We start from the raw sequence: 25,723 nt of genomic DNA on the forward strand, positions 1-25,723 counted from the left end.
GTAGTGAAAACTCTGCCATTTGTAGAAACTTGTGATGGTGATGCTCTTCAGTCAAGGATCTGGACAGATGCAAACAAACACTTAAAAACAATTATTATTACTATGATGCTGAGTGGAGCTCCTCAAAGAACAGAGAGACTTTTGTTAAAAAATAAAACCCATAAACACTCAAAGCCTACATTTTGGTACAAAGTTAAACAGCAGGTATGTATATTTTGCCCTAAATTTTCCACTGGAGACAGAAGTGAAGACTACCTTAATGAAGAGGAGAAAGTTACCCCCCATCTGAGGCTGCATGGGTTTGTATTTGTTCCTCTGCCTGGATCGTTTGTTTCTAAAGACTCCTCTTAGAAAGGAAAAAAAGATAAGAAAAATGTCTCCTCAGATTGATTAATAATGTTGTTAAGCTCATCTGGCAACATTTTCTTCTTTGTAAAAGACAGCTGCCCTTTGCAAAGAAATATTCCCTTCTTTTTTTCTTTTCTTTTTTTTTTTATTATTTTTTTCTTTTTGCAAGCTACTGTCTATGGGAAGAGAGTACTTTGTCTTAATGGCATGATTGTCTGGCATGGAAAGACCTGGAGAGAACTAAAGATGGAGATGAGGCAGAGAAAGAAGTTTTACTACTTTTGAAGGGCCTGAGAAAGGCTCCCTGCCATGACAGCAGTTGATTATAAAAGGATTGCTAAAGAAGTTCTCTTACTGCTGCACAACTTTGTAAAAACATCAGTCCTAGGACATACATGGTAGCACGGTGATTACTTCTCAGTTTTAGGGCTCTGAGCTGCTTATCCTGTTTGTATGAATAACCCCTCCACCTTCAACCAAGTCTGCAACCAAACTGCTCCTTCCCTGAGTGAAATTAATAATTCACAATAGAAAAGTGTAGGATGACCAGCAGGACTGTTTCAAACAGATTTTGGTCAGGCAGAAGCCTCAGAAATAGAATATGAGAAATTTGCTACTTGGAATAGTTAAAACCCGGGCAGAGAGCTTTGAACAAGTTGATTCGAGATCCAAAAAAAGTATGTGTTACAGAGTAAAAGGTGAAAGAGATTGTGTTAATACTTCTGTGTGGGCCATTAAAATGCACCAGCACACACAGCGCTGTGTAGGCTGCTGGCACACTGCTGCAGGACCACCTTCGATTGCTGCTGGCAATGAACTTTGGGGGTGCTTTTCAGTGTGAACTCATTAAAACCGTTGGAGCTGGCACTCATTTGAAGCTAATTTCTAAGAGATACATTGATGCACATGTGGCCTGTGACTTATTTGAATCTGTCAGGGTCTTAACTATCACTGACACTGCTGAAGCTTCCTTTCAGGGAGTGATAGATTTAGCAGGCAGCTCAAGAAAAAGAGAACAGCTCCTGTTTCCTCCCCTCATTCACCCTTGCACATCATACTGTTTGTGCTGCAATAAATGAAGAGGAGATTAAAATACCTCTTATTAATCTCACACCTTTCACAATTAATTTAATGTTTTACAAGATAGGGTAGTGATAGCTGATAACATGCTAGGTAACACGGAAGCTGACTTTTCCATTGCATTTAACACAATATTCTTTCAATAACAATCAACAACAGGCTAAAGAATAGTGTAAGCTATCAATATTTTCCTTATTATAGTTTAACATTTACTGCCACTGTTCAGGAGATACTATGTGCTGTTCAGAGTGATCTCCCCGGCAAGTATAGCTGGCACACAGGCTCAGGGACTGCAGTACTCTCCCACTTTCTTCCAAAACAGCCCCATTTTGCCAGTTGTGTGGCAGAGGAGCTACCACGGAGTTGCCTTTCACACTAGAAGCATACTGCAGTCACGGCTGTGCAGCCCAGAGAAGCAGTGAGTAGCAGCTACCTGCCATCGGTGCAGCCAGCAGAAAAGTGGCCCTTCCAGGACAGCAGCTCAGAGGAGCTGCTCATGGGCTTCTGGATAGAAGTTGTAATGGGTGGAGCACAAGGGGTGCAAAGGAGTTACCCAACTAAAAGGCAATGTTGAGCTATCCGTTTCTTTAGAGCAGTGGTGCCTATGGAGAGATGCACTATGACAGAACCCAGAACCAGTAAACGGTAAAACTGTGGCTAGGAAAGGAAAACATTAATGATGTGCTCTTGAGGGCTGATCTCAAGATGAAGCAAAAATATTACCTCTTCAGGTAGCAAGAGAAACAGTTAAAAAACTACAATTGCAAGTAGAAGGGAAATAATAGAACAGAGACTACACAAACATAAACCATCCTTTTCTTGTATGTTCAGCAACTTCTTCCTCCTTTTCAATGCCTTGACAAGATCTACACCTCTGCTTTAGAGCTGAGAGCCTGAAATTGCCATCTAAACTGTTTCCAGCCAAACCTGCAAATGCTGTAGGACATGACAGGAAATGATGCATTAACTTTATCTAACGCATTGGTATTTATGGTCTGGTCTTTTGGAGTAGACATTATTTCAGCATCTTTTTAAAAAGCAAGAGCTGTAGGAGTTGGTAATCTTGCTACTGAACAATATGAAGTGGCTAACACTGCAGGCATTCCAGAAGAATCAGCATTTTTGCCTTCTTTAGTGAAGAATTGAAAAACAAACAAGAAAAAAAAAAAAAAAAGAGAAACTTTACAACTGACAGCTGTCCCAGCTCTGCAGATTTCTTACAGTACAGTACCTATACCAAGCCATGAATACTCAGAATGCATTATGGGTTTATTTTTGGCCTCTTTTTACATAAAAGAGTACTGTAAGTTAAGAGTTCTGGTATTGAGCTGCACTCCTGTTTGTACTGCACCTGTAGGTCCCACCTAAGATCTATCATGTTAGGCATTGTGATACCTAAATATGGGATATGGCTTAGACTGTCCTTGTTTACCTGATGTCTAAACCACCCTCACAAAGCATTGTAGGAGATTGCGAACTCAGATTTCCATGATCCAGCTCTCGTATACCAGTCACGGACTAAACTGTTTTTCTGAGCCTAAAGTATGATCTTCCTCTAACGTAAGCCATTAGCTTGAATGTAATGTTTCAACAAGATTAGTCTCTTTACCTTACTCTCTGATGCTTTTTCTTTTTTTTTTTTTTTTTTATTTTAGAACATGTCAGAGAAAAGTGATGTACAATTACTGTTTGGTGAGGTGAGTATGCAGTGTTTCTTCAAAGAAATAATCAAAAGCACTCCTTCTTTCTCTACTACTGATTATGGCCAGATTTCAAGAAAGTAATGAAGCCTATCATAAGCAGTAATTTGTGCAAAGAGGACTGAAAGTTAAAAAACACAGTTTAGGACCTTTCTGAAAGTCCATTTCAGTTAGATTTTTCGGCTATAAGGACAAGGAAGCAGTAGTCTCTACATGCCCAAGCACTCTGTTTTATTGCCATTTCTTTTTCACAAAGACCGTGATCTGTACCTGTGATTTCACCTCTCCTACGGATGTCAGCAGGCATCTGTAGAGTACATTCAGTATACACAAAAAAAAATGTGGTTGGAATATCATTCTGTCCATCATTGCTGAACATTTTGTATTTTTATATTTAAATCCCTGAATGAGGATGGAGATTTGATAGTAAATAATTTCAACTAAAATTAAAAGAAGAGTTTTAGACCTCATGCTTCTATCCTAATATCGGAGTAGTCTACGATACAGTAACATACTTTGCCTTCAAAATTATACCACAGAATCATAGGCTGGTTTGGGTTATGCTCTGTAATCTCACAAATGCAGCCAAGTATACCATGACCAGGACAGGCACCTTTCCAATCATGTCTGTTTCTCTAAAGATCTTAAGCTGCTTTGAAAGATATGTGTCAGTGTGCTACTAAACAGTTTTAGCATTTACTCAGGAACCATTATAACAACTGGGAACAAGAAGGAGAGGGAAGAAGACTTGCTCACAGACTTATCAACACAGAGCGATTTGTCATTGTGTTTTTCATTGCAGCATACTGACATTACACCACAAATCACAAACTTAATAGAATGGATGTGTCAATATTCTGGATTTAAAGTTTAGCACAAGGGAAATTAATATTATTATCTACATTGAATTAGTAGCTCCATATAGCGATTTAATGTGATGGAAAAAATTCAGTCAACAGAATGAATAAGCACAAGGAAAAATAAAACTGAATATTGAGGGCTTTGTATTCTAAGTAGAGCCTTCAAGAGCATTTGTGCTTCTCTTAGAAGTAATCTAACAGAACCTAAGCCAGGTTTAGGATAAAAGGAGAGGAAAATAGATTTAGGAGATAATTAGAAAATGCTTACCAAGAGATAGAGGTCTCCATGTAGAATCATAACATAATTCAAGTGGGAATGGACTTCTGGGTCATTGGCTGTGCTCCATTCTCTCACTCAAACCAAGGCTAATGCCAAAGTTAAATCAGGTTACTCATGGTCACATCCAGTAGTATTTTGAATATCTGCAAGGAAAGAGATTTGTCAGACTTTGCCTGTTCCATCACTGACACCACCACCATAATGTAGATTTAGTTGCTTGTTCATCCCATAGAATTGTTGGGTTCAGAATGGAAAGCAGCATTCAGGGACTGCTGTAAACTTGAAACTCCTAATGATCAGACATTTCTCAAAATTCCAGTGTCAGAGTGAACAACGTAAGACTAAGAAATGCAACAACTGGGCAGACAATCATGTTTTTTCACATTTAGCAGGAAAATAAAGAAAATTCTAGTCTTACAATGTTCAAAGAAAAACACAAACAAACATAAAACGCCTTGCTTAGTTGAATATTATTTTCCTAAAAACATTGCTCCAGAATTGCAAAAACACTTATTAAAAAATATATTATACCGTGAAAAAAAAGAAAATAAGGTTCAATAGAAAAGCATTTAAATAGGTAAGGTTATGCAAAAGAAGCAGTAAAATGCTTTTTTTTTTAAAAAAAAAAAAAGACTCCCTTTTACTGGTTAAATTTTTAAAGCTTAGATGGTACAAATAACTGATTTTCAATAACAGCATATATCTTTCCTGTGTCTGATTAGCTGTTACTGTTATTTATAGCCCTGTGCATGTGATAGAAACATAGAGAAGACAACATGAATCTTTCTCTCTGTTGACAGGCCAGCTAATCCATTACTAAGTCTCCTCCATTCTTGTTTCACTTACCTGTAAACCAATAGTGTCAGTGCTGAATTATTTTTGATATTGAAATTACTGAAGAATTGCAAAGATTAAAATTAAAGTGTGATTTATGTTGTGATCAGCAGCACGGTGTTAGAGCACCAAGTGGTCTGTGCAAAATTATAACCATAAATACACTCGAGTCTTTGTTTTAGAACCTCTGCCAAACAGCTCTACATCTTTTTTTGTTTGTTTGTTTGTTTCATTCTGTCTCTTTTTCCTGTCTCTGATTCTGCAGTAAAAGAAATGCAAATAATTTGCTGATAAAGATCATAAGCTCTCTGGTTTTGATGACTTTTTGAGCAAAAATATGTTACTCTGTTTCACTGGAGGCTCCTGAAATGCTGCTTCAACCACTGGAGGAAACCTTTAGTGGTGAAGCATATATTAAGTTTCTCATTTGATAGAGGCTACGGTTTATAAAATTCCTGCTATAATTCACTACAGCTCAGTAACATTGGACATCTCTACTAGTGTGAAAAATATTTAGCAACTAAAAGAATTATTTACCTGAACTGGAATAAAAAGTGTCCCTATCTACAAGTCTTTGCTTGGCTCATGTAGGTATCAGGCTTTCAGCTGATATGTACAACAAAAGAGAATGGCCCATTTGCCATATACAAGACAATTGCTTTGTAAGAAAGCATTCCTAAATAGTTTTCTGTTCCTCAGAAAAAAAAATGTTACAAATCCTGAATATTATCCTATCAATATTTCCCCTTTTTTCTGTCTGTGTGTGCTTCAGGTTTGGAACCAGTAAGTTCAAAAATAAAACAGGCTAATCCTGCAGATCTGAACCTTCAGCCTCAATGAATAACAGTCAGAAAAAATGTCCTGTCTAGCGTGTCTCTCACTCCATGTTGCATAACAGACGTGAAATTCAAATGCGCTTTTCTGACTGTACCAAAGCACATATCTGTGGCCAATTCCTCTGTGATGCAGTATCAGAGAACTGTGTGGCCTCAGTGTGCAGACTACAACTGTTGACAAAAGCGTTGGAGAAAAGCAAATAGCAATTTCTAGTCCCTTTCCTTCCCAAACTTGTGCTAGTTAAAATTTGAACAGATAGCATAGGATAAAACATTGTGAGGAAAAAAATGCAAAACTAGTACTTCGCATAACCTGGACAAAGGTGTAGCAAAATGTTTCATTAGGAGGTCTTTGCAGAATTAGAATGACCTCAAGTCCCAGGCTGTATAATTCCTGAATCTGCTATTAAAGGACACTTTTAATAGTCTAATCCCCATGATGCTGAAAGTCAGGATTTCCTGTAGTGAAAAGCACAGCAAGCGACAGGCATAGCGCCAAGCATGACTCCGAGGGGCTAGGAGAGTGGAATTTCTAAAGCCCTGGCTAAAATCTTAAAGAAATCTCTCTCCTGATATTTGCATTCTTTCATCTTGCTGAAATATGTATTTGACTTTCCTGGAGTAATTTAATGAAGAAACAACCTCTACTGGAGAGTTACCCAAAGGGTAACATTTGTTAGCATGGTACTGTTTTAATTGGTTACACAGAGATTTTGTACTTCAACAGCTCCTGTACAAAAGGTAGAATTGGTGACAAATTAATAAATTCAAACTAAACAAACATTTGGTTCTCTGTTTGCACTTTCTAGTCACAGAGCTGTGCCTCATTTTGGTAAGCCTTCTTGCTGGATAGAGTTCAAGAACATTTGACAAAGGATGGTGGCATGTCTATTTTCACATGCGTTGAATGCCTCAACCGATTTCAGAAGAATGCTTGTGGAATAACCCATTGGTTATGGAAAGTTGCCCAAGCAGAGGATTTTCACATCCCTTCTCTGAGGAGTGCCAGTATTTCCCAAGACAGCGTTCCAACAGTTGTCAGTGAACATCTCTGGGACTCCCACTTACATTAATGAAACTGCACTGCATGAGCAAAAAGCCTTTTTAGTCCTATTCAACATTTCTTCCAAGAGACTGAACATATTGTGTTCACTTTGGAGCAGCGTTTCATTCTGGGGATTCATTAGAGACATGACTAATAATTATTATCCTGTCCATATTAAAGAGAATATTTTAGGTAAAGAGAAAGATTATAAGCACTTCTCAAAGTTACATCCAAATGAATTTAGTTTGATTTAGCAATTGATTTCATTTCAATTCACTGGAAATTTAGCAAGCTGCCATTTGGTTGTCATTTATGTTTTGTTTTCTTTTGTTTTTATTTATTATTACAGGAGTTGTGAAAACAATAGCTGAAAGAAAGTATGTGAAAAGCAATGTTTTACAAATATTCATTTTCAGTTGTAAATCCTTCTCACTCTAAAAGAGGTAACTTCTGTTCTCTTTTGCTATGAAATAAGGATGAAATTGAATATGAAATAAGAATAAGCATTCATCAGAATGTGGCATTGTTACATTAACAAATTAATATTTCTCTTCTGGATGGTGATGATTTGTGAGAAGGATGCCCAGTAAGTTACACAGAGGATAAGAGACCTCTTTTCCCAGCCTAGGGTCAGGTTGTGTCCGTTTTAACATTTTCTCTATTTCTATTATTACAGAGATTTGCTAGGGAAAAGAAGTGCATACACTAGCTGTTATCTGCTCAGTTACACATATATCTGAGATCAGACATAATGGAGGTATCTCTGGTGGTATGATTTCTCTACCAGAAGAAACGGAAATTTGAATTACACAAGTATCCATGGTTTAAATGTAATATTATTTATAGGAACTTCCTCATATGTAGGCCCAGTAAAATAAAACAATTTTAAAAGTGAACAATGGTGTTTTTTTTTTCTAAGTTGCTTCTTCAACTGCATTGATCAGCAATTCATCATTTTGTTTAAAATTCAATATTAACAAAATTGTAATGTATCAGCCTTATTCTGAAATCAATTCCATAATCATAGCCATGCCGTATTATGAAGTAATGGCAATGTTAATTTTATTCTGCCAAATGTAAATTGACTGATTTATCACATCATTCTACAGATCCTTCAATTTGTTTCCAGAATAAAAGGAACAAAAAAAGAAAGCCCACTGTAATGACTAGAGTTTTTGTTTTAAATATCACTGAGAACAGACAATCAATCCATATGAACTGTAACATATAACTTTAAGAAAAGAGTCAAAAAACAATGTAAATCACTCTGGTCTCTCCGACTTCAGTCTTACTCATGGCTTCTGACATTGATTTTTTTTTTTTTTATGTCAAGTGAGAATCTAGCCTTCAATTTCTGTTTCATTTCAGGTAGTGATTTCATAATTGTGATGCAGAAAACATAATAAAATAATGGAATAATTATAATGAGTAACAGAAGACATAAGATTCTGTTCCTGATTCAAGATCAATTTGACATCTTGACAGCATGGTCTCTCTCTATATAATCTCTCTTTCTTTATGAGAATAGGATGTCATATGAAGACATTTTAGGAATTCTTTGAGATTTAACCAAAAAAATCTTGTAAAGCAGCCGCAGATTTCTAAGTGTAGCTTGGTATTCAGGGAGATTGTCATCATCATCCTCTTATTGAAAGTTCTGTAGACAAAATATCATTCTTAGCAGTTCCCAGTAACCTGACGGCACAGGCTTAACCAATTGGAACTAAGTTAGCAAACCCAAAGCATGAACAAAACAGACTTTGGTAGAATCAGAGGCATTTGCCAAAACAAGAGAAGAAAAAAGAAAGCAAAGCACAATTACCAAAGCAGCCAGTCACAAAACTGATTTAAATGGTTTACAGCCAGCTGGAAGTGTGGCATAGATAAGGCTTTGCCATGCTGAACCAGTTTGCACTCAGTTGTTCCTAAAACCTGCCAGTTATAAATCCTTTACGCAACACAGATCCCCAGCACTTGAAATATCAGGAAAACTCCTTTGGCTATGAGCAGCAAGCTGTTCCAGTCATTTTCACCAACCACCTGCCACGGACGTGATTCCACCCGCAAAGTGGTATACAGCATTGGCATTTAGAAAAAAGTACTTTGCCTCAATTAAGTTCTAGAAATAAACCATGTTTTTTCCTGTTTACAAAACACTTCTCCTGCTCCAAATTTCAGCAATTGTTAATTGCTGTTGTGAATAATCTTTTACAGGCCATTTTCATATTCTGTAAATCTGTCTCTTACCCCTACTGATTGCATATCTACTTTATTGTGAACAGAAGACGCTAATAATATTACATCTGCTAAAGTAGCTGAGATGCATAAAAAAAAGACCAGCCACTAATGTTTTGTATTATTTAGCTTTTTAAGGTTTTGACTGTTGGTGTTATGCAAAGTACAATCATTATAGTCATTGCTTCGGTAGCTGCTAAATTTTCAAAAGGACATGCTACTTGGCCTGGAGCACCTCTAAATAATGATAAAAAAAATCAAAATAAAAGTATTTGGCATATAATTACATACGATGCACTGTAAGCTAGCCTCAAGTGATAACATACATTAAACCTAAACAAGACCCTAGATTCTTGGCAGAAGCCTCAGGGATTCATGTGATGTGAAAAACAAGCACAAGGGCAATTATAAAAATGCTGCAAGAACTATTTATTTGGTTATAATGTTGGCCGCGTGTAACTGTAAAATGTACTTTGTAGTAAATTGCTTTTGCACACCGCTGCCTCAATGGTTATATGTTCCATACTTCGTGTTGTTTCACTTTTTATTTTTTTTTCCCATTATAGCTTTCTGACAGAAGGCATACCCAGTCTACAGAAAATACATAATCCATGATCCAATATGCAGGAAAACTTTAGAACAGCTCGGGAGAACCTGACTTTGACATCTTTGAACCACAAATAAACACACGGGACTGTGAACACTGAGTAGTTATTTTTAGAAAACTTTTTGCAGTGGATGTGTTCAGCAATTTTGCAAGACCTTTGTTTTAACACTGGAGCATTCTTTGCTCTGGACTCTGAAAATAAGAGACACAGCAAAGAAATACAGTATATGTTTAAAATGTGCAAGTAAGGACAGCAAAAAGCAACAAATTAAAAGTTTCATGAAAAAAATATCCAAACAAAATTACTAATAAAAGGAAAGAAAAGCAGAAATAAAACTGGATGTGTTTTTTTCAGAACATAACCCCAGCACCTGCATTTCTCTGATATCTTTCCAAAAGCTGCTTTCTAGCAAATTTATCAAAAATAAATATTTTTTTTTTAAAAAAAAAGGGGCACTTTTTTTTTTCTAGATTTTCCTAGAGCTTCTGTGCATTAGCAATTGGACAAAGAACTGATGTGACTGGTCAATGGATACACTGACTGACTGCTCCTCATATCCTGAAGCTCTACTTGCAGCCTCTTCCCTACCTCTTTCCCTCCTCAGATATTTGAGTTCTCTTCAAAAATGACTGACCTTACCAGAGGTTTTAAGAGAGAGGAAACCTTTGCACTATCTGCATTTGCTCTCTGCTTGTATATCGTTCCTGTGATGGAGATCCAATTTAGTTTTAAAAGCAGTAAATCCATTATTATATGCCAATAGTATCTGAAACGTGGCAGGAGACAACCTGGTGAGATTTATGGCAAGCAGATGAGAAAATTTCCTATGAAGCTGACTCTATTTTATAATATCTCTAGAAGTTAGAGCTCATCCGCTAATCTGCAGTAATTGACTAAATGAATAATTCTGTCTCCATGGTGCCCTGCAGGTCAAAATTTGCCCTTCAAGGGTAGTCTTTTCTTAGGGCAAAGGGGAGCATGGCTGGTGCACACACAGACATTTCATGCCCTAACTTAATCCTTTTGTGAGTGGTGCCTTACTGAGTGACACTTTAAGTGCACAACAATTCCTCTTATTCTTGCAAATGATGAATTCAAATGATCCGAGGTATTTTATGCAAAAGCTATAATGTTGTCTGCAATTAAAGAGCCCATTTATTTCCATATTCATTTGTTTTGACCTTACTTGAAAACCACTTCATAAAAAAAAAAAAAAAAAAAAAGGAGGTAAGTGCTGTTTATCATACAGTGTTCTGGGAAGTTAGACAGAAATATGAAGTTGAAGATAACTTTCCTCTTTGGTTTGTTTGCTAACACACATACCAGCAGTCTCAAACTGTGTCATGAGTCACTCAATGGCCTACAGCACATCTACATGATGAATATACTGCTCACTGCTGGACTGAACTTAAGCCTCTTCATAATACCTGGAGTCTTTCCATCAGCTTTGATGGGAATGGACAAGGTCTATACCACTCATTTCCAACCATCCTATTCTGACTGAAAAAAAATAAAATAAAATAAAATAAAAGTTACCTTTCTACCAGGTCAAGTGATCATGACTAGATAGTAGGTGGAAAGACTTGCTGTTGACCAGCTTATTTGCTTCTGTCAACAAGGGAATTATTCACTTCACTCATAAGAGAGAAGCAGCAATATATTTATTGAAGAAAATAGGGATTTAGCAGGGCTTAATCGTGAATAAGACAGTGACTTAATAAAGCTCTAATGGTAAATGCAACATTAAGCAGATTCGTGATGGCTAGGTCACTTGATTATTTACTGCACAGAGGACAGGGTCAGACTAAAAGCATCAGGGAGACCCTCACACTGAGTCACGAGGTTCAGAACAGAGTTCCTTTTGTCATCCAAACTCCAAGGAGTCTAGATATGACTGTATCCTATCTCAATCCCAGACTTAACAGTTTGTGCCTAACGGATTATATACACAATCACTCCTTTATATCGCTTAGCTAAAATTACAATGTTTCAGCATGCATAGCAAATTACTCGCACAGTTTCAACAAGCTAGCTTTTAGTCACTTACTGCGTATCTGTCACAGGTAGAGGAATCTCTCAATAACGAGGAGCAACCCTGAGACACATCCCTGCTCAAGGGGAAGATCCTGGCATGCAGCCCACTATAGTACGAGAGAACTTAATGGGCTCTGGGCTGTCCCCTATTTATGGGATAAAATGATTGACAACTACTCGTATTTGTGTACTGCCTTGTTTGGTTGGTGCGTGCTCTATTAGCCCTTGGATTTATCTCCCCCAAATCCACCTTGAGCCCAATTTGGCTATCACAACAAGATGCTTTCAGCTGGCTGCCAAACGATCAGCACTGATCTTTATCACCCAAGCAGGGTTATGAGTGAAGGAGCCGGCTAGGGGGGCATGGGGGAGTACACCGCCGCAGCTTCTAACAGCAAGCAAGCAAGCAATGACAGAGTGAATAAGATTGATTAACTGAAGAAGTTTGGTAACTGAGGCAAAAAGCATTTCAGGAGAATAGAATTTTGTTGCCAAAAATATAGCAGTTGAAGTTGACGTTACTCCTTATGGTGCATTCAGATAGCCTTTTGAAGGGTTAATGTTAGCATTCTGTATTTCTGATATTAAAGTTCTTCCAAAGTCGTAAAGCGTAATGTACCAAAACAGCAGCCCTTAGTAATTCACAGTGATATTTCTATAGAGGTTGGAGTCCATCACTTGCAAGTCTTGGAACAATGCACCCAAGGATCAAACATTTCAGCTAGGTACTAGCACTGCCTCATCTTAACTTAACAAAAAAGAATAATAATAAAAAAGAATAAAGAATCATGAAACTGAGAGTCTTAAAAAAAAAAAAAGGAAAGAGAGAGAGAAGGGAATCTGAATTGTTTGACAAAATTGTGTGAAGATGTTTTTCTCTGAGATCTCTAAAGATGGCAGCTTTGGAAGAAAATATCCTAAATCAGCCCTGAAAGCAGTGGATATCACCTAGAAACCCTATCACAAAGTTGTAGATCAATATTTTAAACTCAATCTGGCAGAGAGATTAGTGTGCAACAAAAATGTACAGTGGCTGGCCACATGTGTTAGTGCATTGCTAGCACTCAGATGACACCCTGACAATATGCCATGAAAGACACAAATCTGAATAGGGTGGTACAGATTGTGTGGATGCCTACAGGAGTGTTAAAATGACAGCCCCACAGAGATTCACTGGTCATCAGCTATGCCTAAGCTGTGTGGTCCTAAGGCATTTCCACCAAAGTCTGAGTGATAACTCATGTCAGAATAAGCCCAGGAGATTATTCGGGGGGAGAGGGGTGGGAACACAAAAACCACAGTGCTCTACAACCATAAAGTGTGTCCTAGAGTTCAGCTGTTCTGCAGGCCAGTCTCTGGCACTACTGAATTGAGCATGATGTAAACACAATCTTTCCCTAACATTAAAAGGAGCCCATAGGCAAACACTGCTCTGTGAACCAGCCAGTGAAAATTGGTCTGCAGTGCAAGTCCACGGGACTGTGGGAAATACAGGCTCTGTTATTATGAGCAACCACAGAGAAGATGCCAGCGGTCCTGTTCAGAATATGTTTTCTTTCCTTTTCTTTCTTTTTCTTTTCTACTGGAACTTAGTTGGAAAATACCCTAAATGTCATGTAGGGCACATGTTTTCCTGCTCCAGCAACTATTCATCCCTTTCCTACAATTCCAAATGTTAGCAATAAGGTAGCACATTTATTTCCTACAAGGCACTAGTTACTCATAAAACCACGCTGCCGCTGCATTAACTGGGGATGACTGAAGGCACAGCTACTGCATTAATACTTTACCATCGACAAGCTTTGATCCTCAGCGGCTGCAGTTCACCGTGGACCTGCCCATCTCTCTGGGCAGATGCCAATTTATTCCAGCTGGATCCATGCCTACAGGCTAAAAACACATAAGCTCAAGTCTAATGCACTTTCAATGGTTCCCTTGAGAGTATGCCTACTGACACAAACTAGTTTTAAACTAACTCATCTCCTGAGAGAAGGATAGGCAGAATACAACATTTTCCCTGTTGGCTATTTAACCAGATATTTTTTCTGGCATCCAAACTGAATTTCCAGTCAGTCAGCTACAGGCTGTCACCATCATATCGCTAAATACTCGCATTTTATTTAGACTTGGTTCAATTACACATAGCTGACTTGAAGTCCTGTTTCTGGATTGCAGTACAAGCATAGTGAGATCTGCTTACAAATGTTGGAAAATTTGAGTGCATATATTCCCCAACTTATCTGAAAAGCTTGGGGGCCTATGGGGAAAATTCTGTGAAATTTTACAAAACGTTGTAACCTTCCTCGGGCTCAATTGCTGTAATTCACCCTTAGCTATTAACTCCCTGGAATTGGAGTAGCAAGCAGGCACACTCTATTTATATTTAATCCACAAGCTCCTGAATGTTGATATGTGACAGCAAATCAAATGTAAATGCAAGGTAATATGTAATCTTTGTAAGCTAAGGAAAATTATCAACTGACATACATTACCATGTGAAATAACTAAATCAAGCACTATTCCTTCCAAATGAACAGAGATAAGTGCACTGCACTGAATTTAAAAGGTCTAGCAGCTCAGCAAAGACTCTGTTAATGAGTCAGAAGGCTTATCCAAGGGGATATTGAAATAACCCATCTCAGCAGCCTAGGGTTTCTTTTATTTATTTCATTCATTACTTTGTTTACTAACTCTAAAAGCCACTGCACTGCAAGTTGGCCATGAAGAAATCAAAGACTGATTAACGGAGAAAATGAAAGGAAAACATCTAATCTGGTTAACAGGAAGATAAACATAATCCCTCTTTGTTTTAACAAACTGCCTTGAGTTGAAATGAGACTCAGAAATCCTGACTAGCACTGCTCTCGTATTTTAATATACCCATCTTGAATCTTGCCTCTAATTCTGTGGTAGAATTCTTCAAAGGTGTTACTATTCATGTATTATTTTTACATCTTTCTGTTAGTGGTTACAACAACTCGATTCTCCATTGCTAAAGAGAAAGTAAAAAAAAGATGTCCTAGCAGCTCTGAAAAGAGAATTTTAAAATGTCATGCTTTTCAAAAAGCCCACAATCTCACACATTTTGTGATGGTTTCATGCAGTGATGGAAACTTGTGGTGATGCTTATAGTAGGTCAAGGCAAGAGATCTGACTGTGCATGTTCTGTACAAAACCTACTTGCTTGATCACAAAATTACTAATGGTTGGGCTTTCATTTAACAAAATCAGTGTCTGCAACAATATCTGAGTTTCTAGGCTTCTTCAGAAATTAATTCTACAGGCTGAGCAAATGCTGCACAAAACACAGTTCTATCTCCTTCAGCCTTTTTAAAATAGCTGAATTTGCTAACATTCGGATACTTCTATCTGGGTGCAACTTTAGAACTTCATTCTGCACAGAGTTGGTTAGCACTACAAGATTAAGGGTGAAATAAAGTGCTCTAACATACTCATTGCCTTTTTATGGAGTGTTAGCAGTTAAAGCATACTCCAATATAAAAATTGTACCCAGGTTCTAATTCTTTTTTTTTTTAATTCTTTTTCTTTTTTTTTTTTTCTTGCAGATGAAATGACAACCAGACCATTCAGTAACTGCATGAACACCAAAATACTTTATCTCAATTTAGACATCCTGAAAAGAGTTTAAAGGATATTCATTTGGTCTGTGGCAAATACAACTGAAACAATATAGCTGTACTCATACTGTTGTATGAGACCCAGAGAAAGAACATTCAGAAGAAGATCTAATCTGTTAACTCATTCAGAGCATAAACACCAAGAAATTCAGAAATGTCACAGCTTGGTGGTGCGTTTGTGCGCTATGAGAAAGAAAAAGAGATGTCTTTAGGACTTTATTAGCAAAATTCAAATACCTCAGTACTTTCATTAGCAATGACAGTGTCAGTGATTTCTAAGAATTAAATTTAGGTGTTTTTAAAACTCCACAAATCCAGCTTTTAAGCCATGGATGTTTTTGAATATGCTGTCTGAATCATCTATATTTTTCAAACCATTGCACCTTCTGCTTGCTGTAATCAAGGGCTTCACAGAGAAGCTTATCTTTAACTATGAATCAGCAAAAAGCTTGTTAATAATTAGTGACTTATAAGACATAACACTTGTACTCAATAATGCTAATTTGATGGATTCATGAACAGCTTCTTAAGTAATATCATTATTTATTGTCAAAGTAGAGGTGAGTTTAAGCAAACCAGCTGCATATTTTCTCTGCTTTGCATGCTGCTTTCAGAGAGGAACACAAAAAAAAAAATCAAGAAATTTGGCATAACTCACATTATCAGGATAGATTTACCAATCACAGCAAACTGAATTATACCTATGGATGGAATGGGTGCTTTGGTATTATTAACAAACAAATTCAATATTTAATATAAAGTCAACCTAAAGGAGAGAAATATTTTTGCAATATAAGCAGAACAGTGTAGCATGCAAAGGTACAATTGCTTTGAAAAATTGTTTTCATGAAAGTGTTGTTTATAAATAGTACTGTGTCTAGGGTGAATTAGACCTTTCTCATTAAATTTGACACATGAAAGTGTTGTAAACGATTTAATTAATTCAAAAATTATTTTCAAGGAAAAGATGTATGCTTCTCTGCCATTTAACTAATAATGAAGTCAGCGTGATGTTGCATTTAAACATGGAAAACCTTGTGCTGGAAAGATCCAGATAGCATGGTAAGAGTTGTTTTGGCTGGAGCCTGCATCATTTCAGGTTGCAGCCAGACCTTGCAAACAAAAATTCCAGCTAGCACATCAAATGACCTGTCACTTTCTAATGATAGACTATTTTACCTCACAAAAATCAGAGCAAAATTAAAGACTTTCCTTTCTTACTGTGAATTTCTCTTTTTCTTCCTCAGCAGAAATCTCGCCAGCTACCTATTAAGCTCCAGTTGTGACCATTGCCCTACCTAATGCTTGCTGTCAAGGTTGAATGAGTGCTTGTGTAGGAGTCCTCTGGTGTTCTAACCTCTGCTAGTGTTGTGTTTCTTTTTGTTTTTCTGTTTTTCCTGTTTTTCTTTAAGCATTCATGTTTGATTCAATGTAATTGACAGAGCTGTGAATCATTTTTAATATCACACACCCATTATGTATTTTTATACATATTTATTTCTAAGAGGCAATATGTTAATTGAGGACATTAAGGGATGCAGAAAGTGGTTATCTTGAATGAATCTGCACTGAAGGTGTTCTTCAGCATGGATTTTACCAGGCTGACTGGTTTCCTTGCTTGAGGCTTACTTGTTTGTAAAAAGCCTTCCTTTTGCTTTGTGGGAGTCTAAAATTCTGAAAACATTCAATTATAAAAGCTGCCAGTGTGAGAATAGGGTTGCAAGAAATCTGCCCTGGCTGAATTATAAAAAGCATGGAACAAAACCTACAGGCTTTATTCAAAATCAGAATCACTGAAATTCTGCTCTTAATGACAGTGACCTCAAGATTTGACCCCATACTTCTGTACAGTAGATTTCACCCTTAGTCCTGCCTGAAAACAAAACTTTGTATTTTGAATCTGGTACAAGCTCAGAATCATCTCTTTGAACAAAATTACAAGAACTACTGAAAAGTCTTTTTTTGTGACTGATTACAAACCTGGAATTCAGATGACAACCTTATGGCAAGAGGCAGCCAGCTGCACCCATGGGTCCAGCTTCCCTTCTTTCAGCAACACAAATTTAGACTGATGTTTGAGGCCTGATGTAAATGGTGCCCATCGCATCTCAGGACTTTTATCAGTGATTAAACCAATTCCAGGGACAAATGAATAAAACTTTAATATCTAGAGAAAATTATAAAATTGGGAAACCTGGTAGGTAACAGTGTTTCTTCCATCTCCAAGTCATGCACAGTTTTATGTGGATGCCAGCCAAACAGCAAACATCTGCACAGCTACAAATTCAGATCCCTCTAGCCTAGGCAGAGAGCTTTTGTTAGAAAGTTGCAAGGAAGTAGGATGCACTTACTCATTTAGATTCTTGTTATCTCCAGACCACCACAGCTCAGTATAATTTAGTACAATTTGGTAACTTCTGCCCAAGTAAGACCCTGCAATGAGATTACAGGAGAACTGAAGGTCAGTTCTGAAGGGTATCATCAGAAGCAAATGCAAGGTCTACCTGCACTATATTTATCTCTAGTAAATGTTGTGCAACAAATAGGATAAAGCTGGATGTATATAGTGGGCAGAGAGATAACATTGAAAGCAAAATGTTTGCTAGTTAGTGTACAGGCCAGGGAAAATCTTGCCAGCTTGCACTAGGCAGACCTAGAGCACTGGGACTCGGTACAGTCACCGTTCTGTTAGCTGTTGCCTGAACATGGACATATTTTTTTTTTTAAGATTAAAATAATGTTTAAAGTAGGTTTTTTGTTTGTTTGTTTGTATGTTGTTGTTGCTGTTGTTTGTGGCAGAGGATGAACGGTTGCATTTGAAAACATATGGGAGAAAAAGCAAAGGAAAATAAAGCAAAGCAAAACAAAACCAAACAACCAGACAAACAAACAAAAGCCGGCAACCTTACAAGACGTTTAGTAGAATAAATGCTATTTGGACTAGGGATTCCACTTCAGCTGTCCAGCCAAGGATCTCCAGACCTGTACTAGGAAACAGAGTATTCCAAGTATATTAGCAAATATTTCTGCTGCAAAACAGGTTTTAACTGTAAGTGTAAACTAAATGCTAAATTACAATGGCATTTCTATGTAACCTTGTGCTCTTACTCATATTTTCTCATGAAACATATTTTACATTGAATACCATTGTGATTTACTTATGACTCACTATGAAGCAAGTTACCACTCCTTTTTGCAGTTAATTTATCACATAACTCTTATCTTACAGAATAACCAAGGAAAAGTCACTGAGTTATAAATTACATTCTCATTTAATCTTGTAAATTTTTCAGAACTGATTTTACTTCAAACAATAAGGGAAAAGCAGTACGTTCAGCAGTTTATAATCTCACAAAAATACTCCTTATAAAATAGACATAACTCAGAATGTGTTTATATACCTATAATAATTAATATTCTTAGTTTCCTAACAACTCTCTCCCCAGAAGAAAAGAGAAAAGAAAACAACAAAGGAAATATTCCCAAGGCACAATATTTCTTTTGTTTTTGAACTCTCAATTTGCATACTCATGTTCAATGAGTAACATCTACTGACATCTCCACAGCTACCTTTTCACAGCAAAACATCATCTTCCTCTGAAAGTCAGAAGCCACCACCTTGTACATTGTCAAATGATGTATTCTAATCAAAGAATTCCAAACTGTGACACATTTCTTAATCGGAAAATATTTCCAGTTCCTATTTTGAACATAATCAAAGACTTCTAACACATCAAAAACGCCTGTTCCTAAGGGGCACAGAAAATTTAATATCAAATACGAGGAAAAGTTTTTGAGCACCTTACACTTTTTACCAGTATTCATTGACTAATTCAAATGTTCTTTTAGCAGCCAAACATTGACAGCCTGTTTGCTGTTTGATAATCCATGAAAAATTAGTTCTTCATTTGAGCTCACTTTCCTTAGATAGCTACCTACACTATGAAAACAAGAATCACAGTTATCGTTTTTAAACTTTGTTAAATGAAAGATCTACCACTCTGAAACAAAACAGATAGGAAAAATTAATTCTTACATTCTTACTTTTTTTTTTTCCTATCAGTAAGACAAACTATTGGATGCAATTTCCAGCAGCTACAACTATTATAGCTATTTTAATAATGCACATATTTATTAACTACTGTAATATCCTGTGGTGTTCACAATTATGTTCACTGTGGATAGTCTGTTGACTCTGCTGTACCACTGACATTATTTCTGTCTTTCCAATGAAAAACATGACTGAGGATAGCCAGATAGTAAATAATGTTACATTTAGAAAAAATATATATTTTGTAATTTAGACTTCTTCTATATTAGCATATATTAGCACAAAATAAATAAATAAAAAGTCACAATAACTGAACAGTCTCGATGTAGGGTCCAACTCAGGCACAACAACATGTAAAACTAGGACATATTCCTGTCTTGTTCTGGAGAAGTGAAAATAAAACTGTAAATTTGGCAATTCTTAGACAATGTTTAGGTAAGAGAGGAAATAGTACAGTCAAATCAAAATAATTTGTTCCAGTAAAACAAATGTCAATAATTTAGGAAACTACTAGATAAGATTCTAGAGGGAGGACAAATACATATGCCCTGAAACATATATCTGTAACAAGAAAAGACAACACACATGGACAAGAACGTGTAAGGAATGACATTCTAAAGATAAGACAACAGACAAGACATATCCGAAGCTCTTTTCTAACTCTATTTCCTACTGTTTGACCTAAATTCTGCCTTTCAACTACAGTTCAGCAACACAGAATGTTATACACTATGAGACAGACAACATAAAGATTAAACTCATTTAACTGGTGGAGGGGGATATCCAGATCTAATCAGAATGTGTGCCAGTATCTGGTGAGTCAAGGACAGGATGAAATTTTAGGGCAAGAAGGCAGAAGCAAGGATAACTCAAGGGAGACAGAGAGTAGAGAGTGTCAGAGAAAAAATATAAAAGGTAGTTTGGGAATTAGCGGTATGCTTTGTCTTGCACATGCAGAAAGAGGAAGCCCCCACCCCTCTGAGCCAAGGCAATGTCTGACTGAGAAGGCAGATACGTATGGAAAGGAAAAGTGAGACAGGAAAGGATGAAACTTTGGTAGTTGTCAGTACACACACATCACACATCAACTGTGTTATTTAGATTGATCACTGGAAGTTAGCAAGTAACTTACTGAAGATGAGAAATTTAGTCTCAAGTAGTCATAAGCTTCATCTAGATACATCAAACAAGAGACTGATTGTCTCTAGACAATATTGTGTGAAAATCTGGATTATTAATTATGAAACAGATGACAATTAAAGGCAATACTGTGTTTAGAAAGGATGAATCTGAAAACTAAGTGTTTTTATCTCCCAAATAGAAGACCCGGTTGTATCTTTAAAACAGATTCTAACAGTGTTGAAAGGAAATGAGTCAAGTCAAAACAGGCAGCAAAATATCCACAAAAAAAACTTTTATTCCTTATATTTTCTTTCAATTCTTGCTCAACTTGAGCACTTTTCAATAGCTCAACAAGTGAAAGATGAACATTCAAACGTACTATTTGCTCTTTGATCCTTTCTTCAGAAAACAAGTTACAGATTTTATTGCTTCTGTTTTTAGAAAACTTATTTTACTTTATTTTTCATTTATTGATTTTGTTTTAGGTGGATGGATCATGCTGTTCAACAGGCCCAGAGACCGAAATATTTTGAAGCTGCTATTTATTACTCCAAATTTCAAAAAACTGTGGCACTTCCTTGTCCTTTAAAATGTTGGCAGCATTCTGTGATTTTTATTAAAATATCTGTAATGGTTCTTTTTAATTTGTCAAACAAGGGACAGCACAGGTGGTAATGCAGAACAGGAAGACTCCTCTGAAACAGAAATAACCTCTAAGGACATTACACTGCTGTCAATGTTTATTCAAAACTCCTACCGACTTTTGTGAGTTCTTCACCGCTAATGAGGTTGAGTATCAGTCCAGTTTCTCTTCACCTCTTCAGGAGGTAAAAATTTCATCCATTCTGATAAATTCACTTTGTTTTATTTGCACCTTGCTTAGGGATAGCCGGAAGAAATAAAAATATCCACTCAATTAAAAAATGGCTTCATAAAACAGTACCTTCTAAATAACTCTGCAAGTTAAAACAGTATGCATTCATGTTACTAACCATAAGAAAACAGTGGGAACCAGCTGTAAAGATACCGGCCAAAGATGTGAATACAGCAGACAGACCACATCATAGTGACCTAAAACAGTAGTCATTCTTTGAAAAGGCCAGCTAAACAGCTAGCAGAAAGGTAGATATTTCAGGTAAATAAGCACAATTATATTGAGTTGGAAATATATGCAGACAGAACAGAGAAGAAGCAGATAGAACAGAGAACTCCTCATCACAGTTTATATTGTGGGAATTATTTAGCTTTATGTCATGAAATTATTTTTTTTTTCCTTGCCTAATCAGAATGCTTGATAATTATCAGATCAAACCTGGTAGTCTTCAGTGATGCTTCAGCATTTATGTATTTATTTATTATCTTCTTAATAAGTGTAACTTTTTTTTTTTTAATAAAAATGAAAATTGATTTCCTAAATGTTCAAGAAGAAGGGAATTTCTTAAGAATTTGGGAAGTTTGTCATGAAACAGAGGCATTCCAATAAAGAATTTGTCGTGATAAGAAAGCGTGAAGTCTCATTTGATTACACAGGGGTTTTGTTTTGTTTTTAAAATTGTACATATTGTGCACATTGGTTACATATTGTCCTTCCATGTACTTTTTAGACCTAAAACATTGTTAAACTGTTTTCCAAGATATTTCTCCAGAACTTGGGAATTATGAAACCCATTGAAAAGAGTAAGGAAGGTAGGAGAAAAGCTTCATTCATCAGCAGCATGCTATAAAATTTTGCAATTCATTAGATGCCCCTAGAAGATAAAAGTAATTAAGTTATGCATGCTGAAGAAACATCATGGAAGAATATCATATTTTATTAAATGTGAAGAAAGTAATGTAAGATGTTAAAGTTTAAAACTCCTCCATATTCCAATTTGTAAGTCTTTATGGCCAACACTCATGCAAGCCAATTCCCATAACAATTAGTTAATTCATAACTCCTGAGAAGTAATTCTCCAATCCAATACAGACGGCAGAATGATTTAAGATTTTAGTAGTTATTTTAGTAGTTATTTAGTAGGATATTATGTTATATTCAAATCTATATATTGGGAAAAGGTGCTTCAGTTAGAGGGTGGTCAGGCACTGGACAGGCTCCCCAGAGAAGTGGTCATGGCACCAAGCCGCACAGAGTTAAAAGAAGCATTTGGACAATGCTCTCAGTCATATGGTCTGATTTTTGGGTGGTGCTGTGTGGAACCAGAGGTCGGGCTTGGTGATCTTTGTGGGTCCCTTCTGACTCAGGATGAGCTGTGATTCTATTCTTTGATTATTATTAAGCTGAAGACTGTCAAAGAAGACACAACCGCTTTCATCAACCTTAAAGAGTGTGCACATTCAGAAGGACAGGAGCAGCTGGCCTCATTGCCAAAGAACAGATGAACTGAATGGTTAACTTTAAAAGGTTAGTAAAATGGTCAATGTGTTAAAGGACTTCAGCAAAGGAAACCCTAGTGCCTAAAGGGTTATAGGAAAACAAAAATAAATAAATAAATAAACAAATCCAGCAATGCTATATATTTCCAGAACCTGCTCAAAGCAGTCAGAAGTGGCGCTCTCCTAGCAGAAGCCAGCTGCCTAACCAACCTAAAAGGAAACACAGCCCTCATTTGTGCTCTTTGCCATTTTTCAGTTACTTACTTTAAGTGGAGAAATCATCAAGAAGATGCTACCAGTCAAATTTCTGATGTTCATTAGTACTTGCAATTACATTTCAGCAGTTGAGTTAATAAGTACTGTGTGATCTTCCACCCACATATTTGACCTTTTATAATAATCATATGCAGTAGTTCAAGTATAGTAATTCAAGTATTACAACATTTTGGACAGGGTAGAGGTATTATTTAAGACACTTTTGTTTGAAAGTTCATGTGCATAACTTGTAAATTTTTAGTTGCTCATTTACAAGAAAAACTGTTTTACTAACTTGAAATGGGTGAGCTTTAACTCTTTAGAGTTTATACTGATATATAGCTATATATACCTCTATACAGCTAGGGGCTATCATATGAAGATAGCTACTTACAATTTGGATGTTATATGAAGCTTTAGAATAATTTGATTGCATGGTAACCTCCCTCTTATGTCTCTTTAATATAAAAATAAACACTGTACTATAAATATACCTGGAATTCAAAACCTTCAAGACTGAGTTAATAAATTAGAGCAGCCGATTCAAGTGAAAAAGAAAACCTACTTTGGTTGTCAATACAATTCACAAAATGAATTTTTGTCCCCTGTCAAGGGAGTCTTGGAGTCAATATTTGTTGAAAATAAAATGTCAAACACTATGGAAGTACAAAGCAGTGTTGCTTGTACCACTGGTCTCAGAAAGGTGACAACTCTTCTGGTTTTAAAATGACAGCAATAGCTTGGAAGTTTTAAGAGTTTATTCACATTGAAGAATCAGGAAACCTGTTTTTCTCCTCCCTATCTCCCAGAAAGAAAAAAGAAAAAAAAAAAAGAAAAAAAAAAAAGAAAAAAACACCAGCTGCTGTGGTATGACTTATAAAAGCTGTGCACAGCCAAGGGAGCAAAAAGTAGCTTCAACACAGATTCAATTCCAAGAAATACTTAAAAGAAATTTAATTGGCGAAATATGTTAAGGTGTTATTTTGTCTGCCGTATGTTGTTAATGCAAGGAAACACATTGTTAGATTCCTGGACCGAAACTTTCATTCACAGGGAGAAGGGTGTAGAACAAGAACTATTATGACCATTCATCACTTTCTAGAGGATGAACTGTGCAAGAGTACCTCTACAGTAATGAGAATACCATCCTACTTCATTATATATTTTATCATATGAATAACAGATTTGCCACAGAAAGTCCTGAATTTTGTTATCTGTTAATTTAACTTTATCTTTCAAAATGTTGGACCTATTTTATGCTTAAAATACTCATAAAAATGCTTTCTAGAAAATGTGGTCTATACTAATTATCTTCATATTCAAACATATACATTAATCTTTTATTTACAGTCTAATTTTGAAAATAGACATTTAACAAAATTTGGCAAAGTTTCCTAAACCAGTGAAGACAAGTAGATATGACTGTCTTAAAATCTAGAGGTTATTTTTTTATTGTTTTTGTTTGTTTTTGAAAGACTAAATTCTCATTAACTCCTTTAAATTACATAGTAACTCTCACAAAAACTGCAGTGCTACTTGTTTTTCTGGTGTAAACTATTCCACAACAAGTGGCATGCTCTCAGAACTTAGCCATAATAATTAATGATTTAAAACCGTGTTTCTGAGTCCTTTTCAAGAATGTTTAGTTTTGCCATTTATTTGAATGTAGAAGACATTATTGCTACAATGCTCATAATTCAACCTCAATTTATTTGCTAGCACAAAAATCCCTCTTTATTGGCAGGATCCGGCTTTCTATTGATTCTCATGAGCATGTACTTATAGCTTCCACAAAGCAACATTTGTGAGGAATTTTGAAAAGTTTCTTAGCTGTGTTACATTTTCTTTTGCAAACTTCATTCCAGTTATTAGCAAAATCCAGAGTCATCCCTGTTAGGATAACCTCTATCAGCAGACTGTGAATGATTAAGTACATGTAAGTAATTCATACCTCAAAAAAATACCCTGTTGTGTGCTATAAATGCCTATTATGCATGTTATAAGGGTCTATGTCATTTCTTTCCAAAGTGTAGGTAGGCACTTAATGACAGGTACTCCCGAGATAAATTGCAGTTCTTTAAATCTGGATAGCTTAGATGATATATCATTTTCCGCTAAGAAATTCTTGCATACATCTTATGATACAAAGACTTATCGTTTGCTCAGCACATTCAACACTGTGCTCTTAATTCTGACTAGTATTTTTGAGTGCTACAAATGTTATATTTGTGAATATTAAAAGTAGTGCTTAATGTAATTGAATAGAAACCCATACTTCATAACTTCTTCTGCAGAATAATCTCATTGTGTCATTAGAATTCTTCTTTCTGGGAAATGTATCCACTAAGAAATCTGGTCTGCAGAATTCTTCTGCAAACTTCTGGTCTGCAGACTCTAAACTGCCTCATGCAAGCACAATTTATC

At 36.3% G+C, this 25,723-nt stretch overlaps 2 long non-coding RNA genes across 3 annotated transcripts in view; one reads left to right on the forward strand and one right to left on the reverse strand.

The window, feature by feature from the left end:
• LOC308199690 overlaps nt 1–18,474 on the reverse strand; it is a 67,446-nt gene extending 48,972 nt beyond the window's left edge. For both annotated transcript variants that reach the window (XR_013954868.1, XR_013954869.1), the window contains exons 1-2: nt 17,850–18,474; nt 4,257–4,411 (exon numbers count right to left, since the gene is read on the reverse strand). This is a non-coding gene — a long non-coding RNA (uncharacterized lncRNA). The remainder of the gene's footprint in view (nt 1–4,256; nt 4,412–17,849) is intronic.
• Nucleotides 16,090–17,613, forward strand: LOC308199691. The gene is made up of 3 exons (XR_013954870.1): nt 16,090–16,317; nt 16,460–16,560; nt 16,746–17,613. It is a non-coding gene; the product is annotated as an uncharacterized lncRNA (long non-coding RNA).
• Nucleotides 18,475–25,723: the final 7,249 nt, after the last annotated feature.

Source organism: Anser brachyrhynchus (assembly GCF_964034855.1).
Source record: "Anser brachyrhynchus genome assembly, chromosome: 9".
Classification (NCBI taxonomy): Eukaryota; Metazoa; Chordata; class Aves; order Anseriformes; family Anatidae; genus Anser; species Anser brachyrhynchus.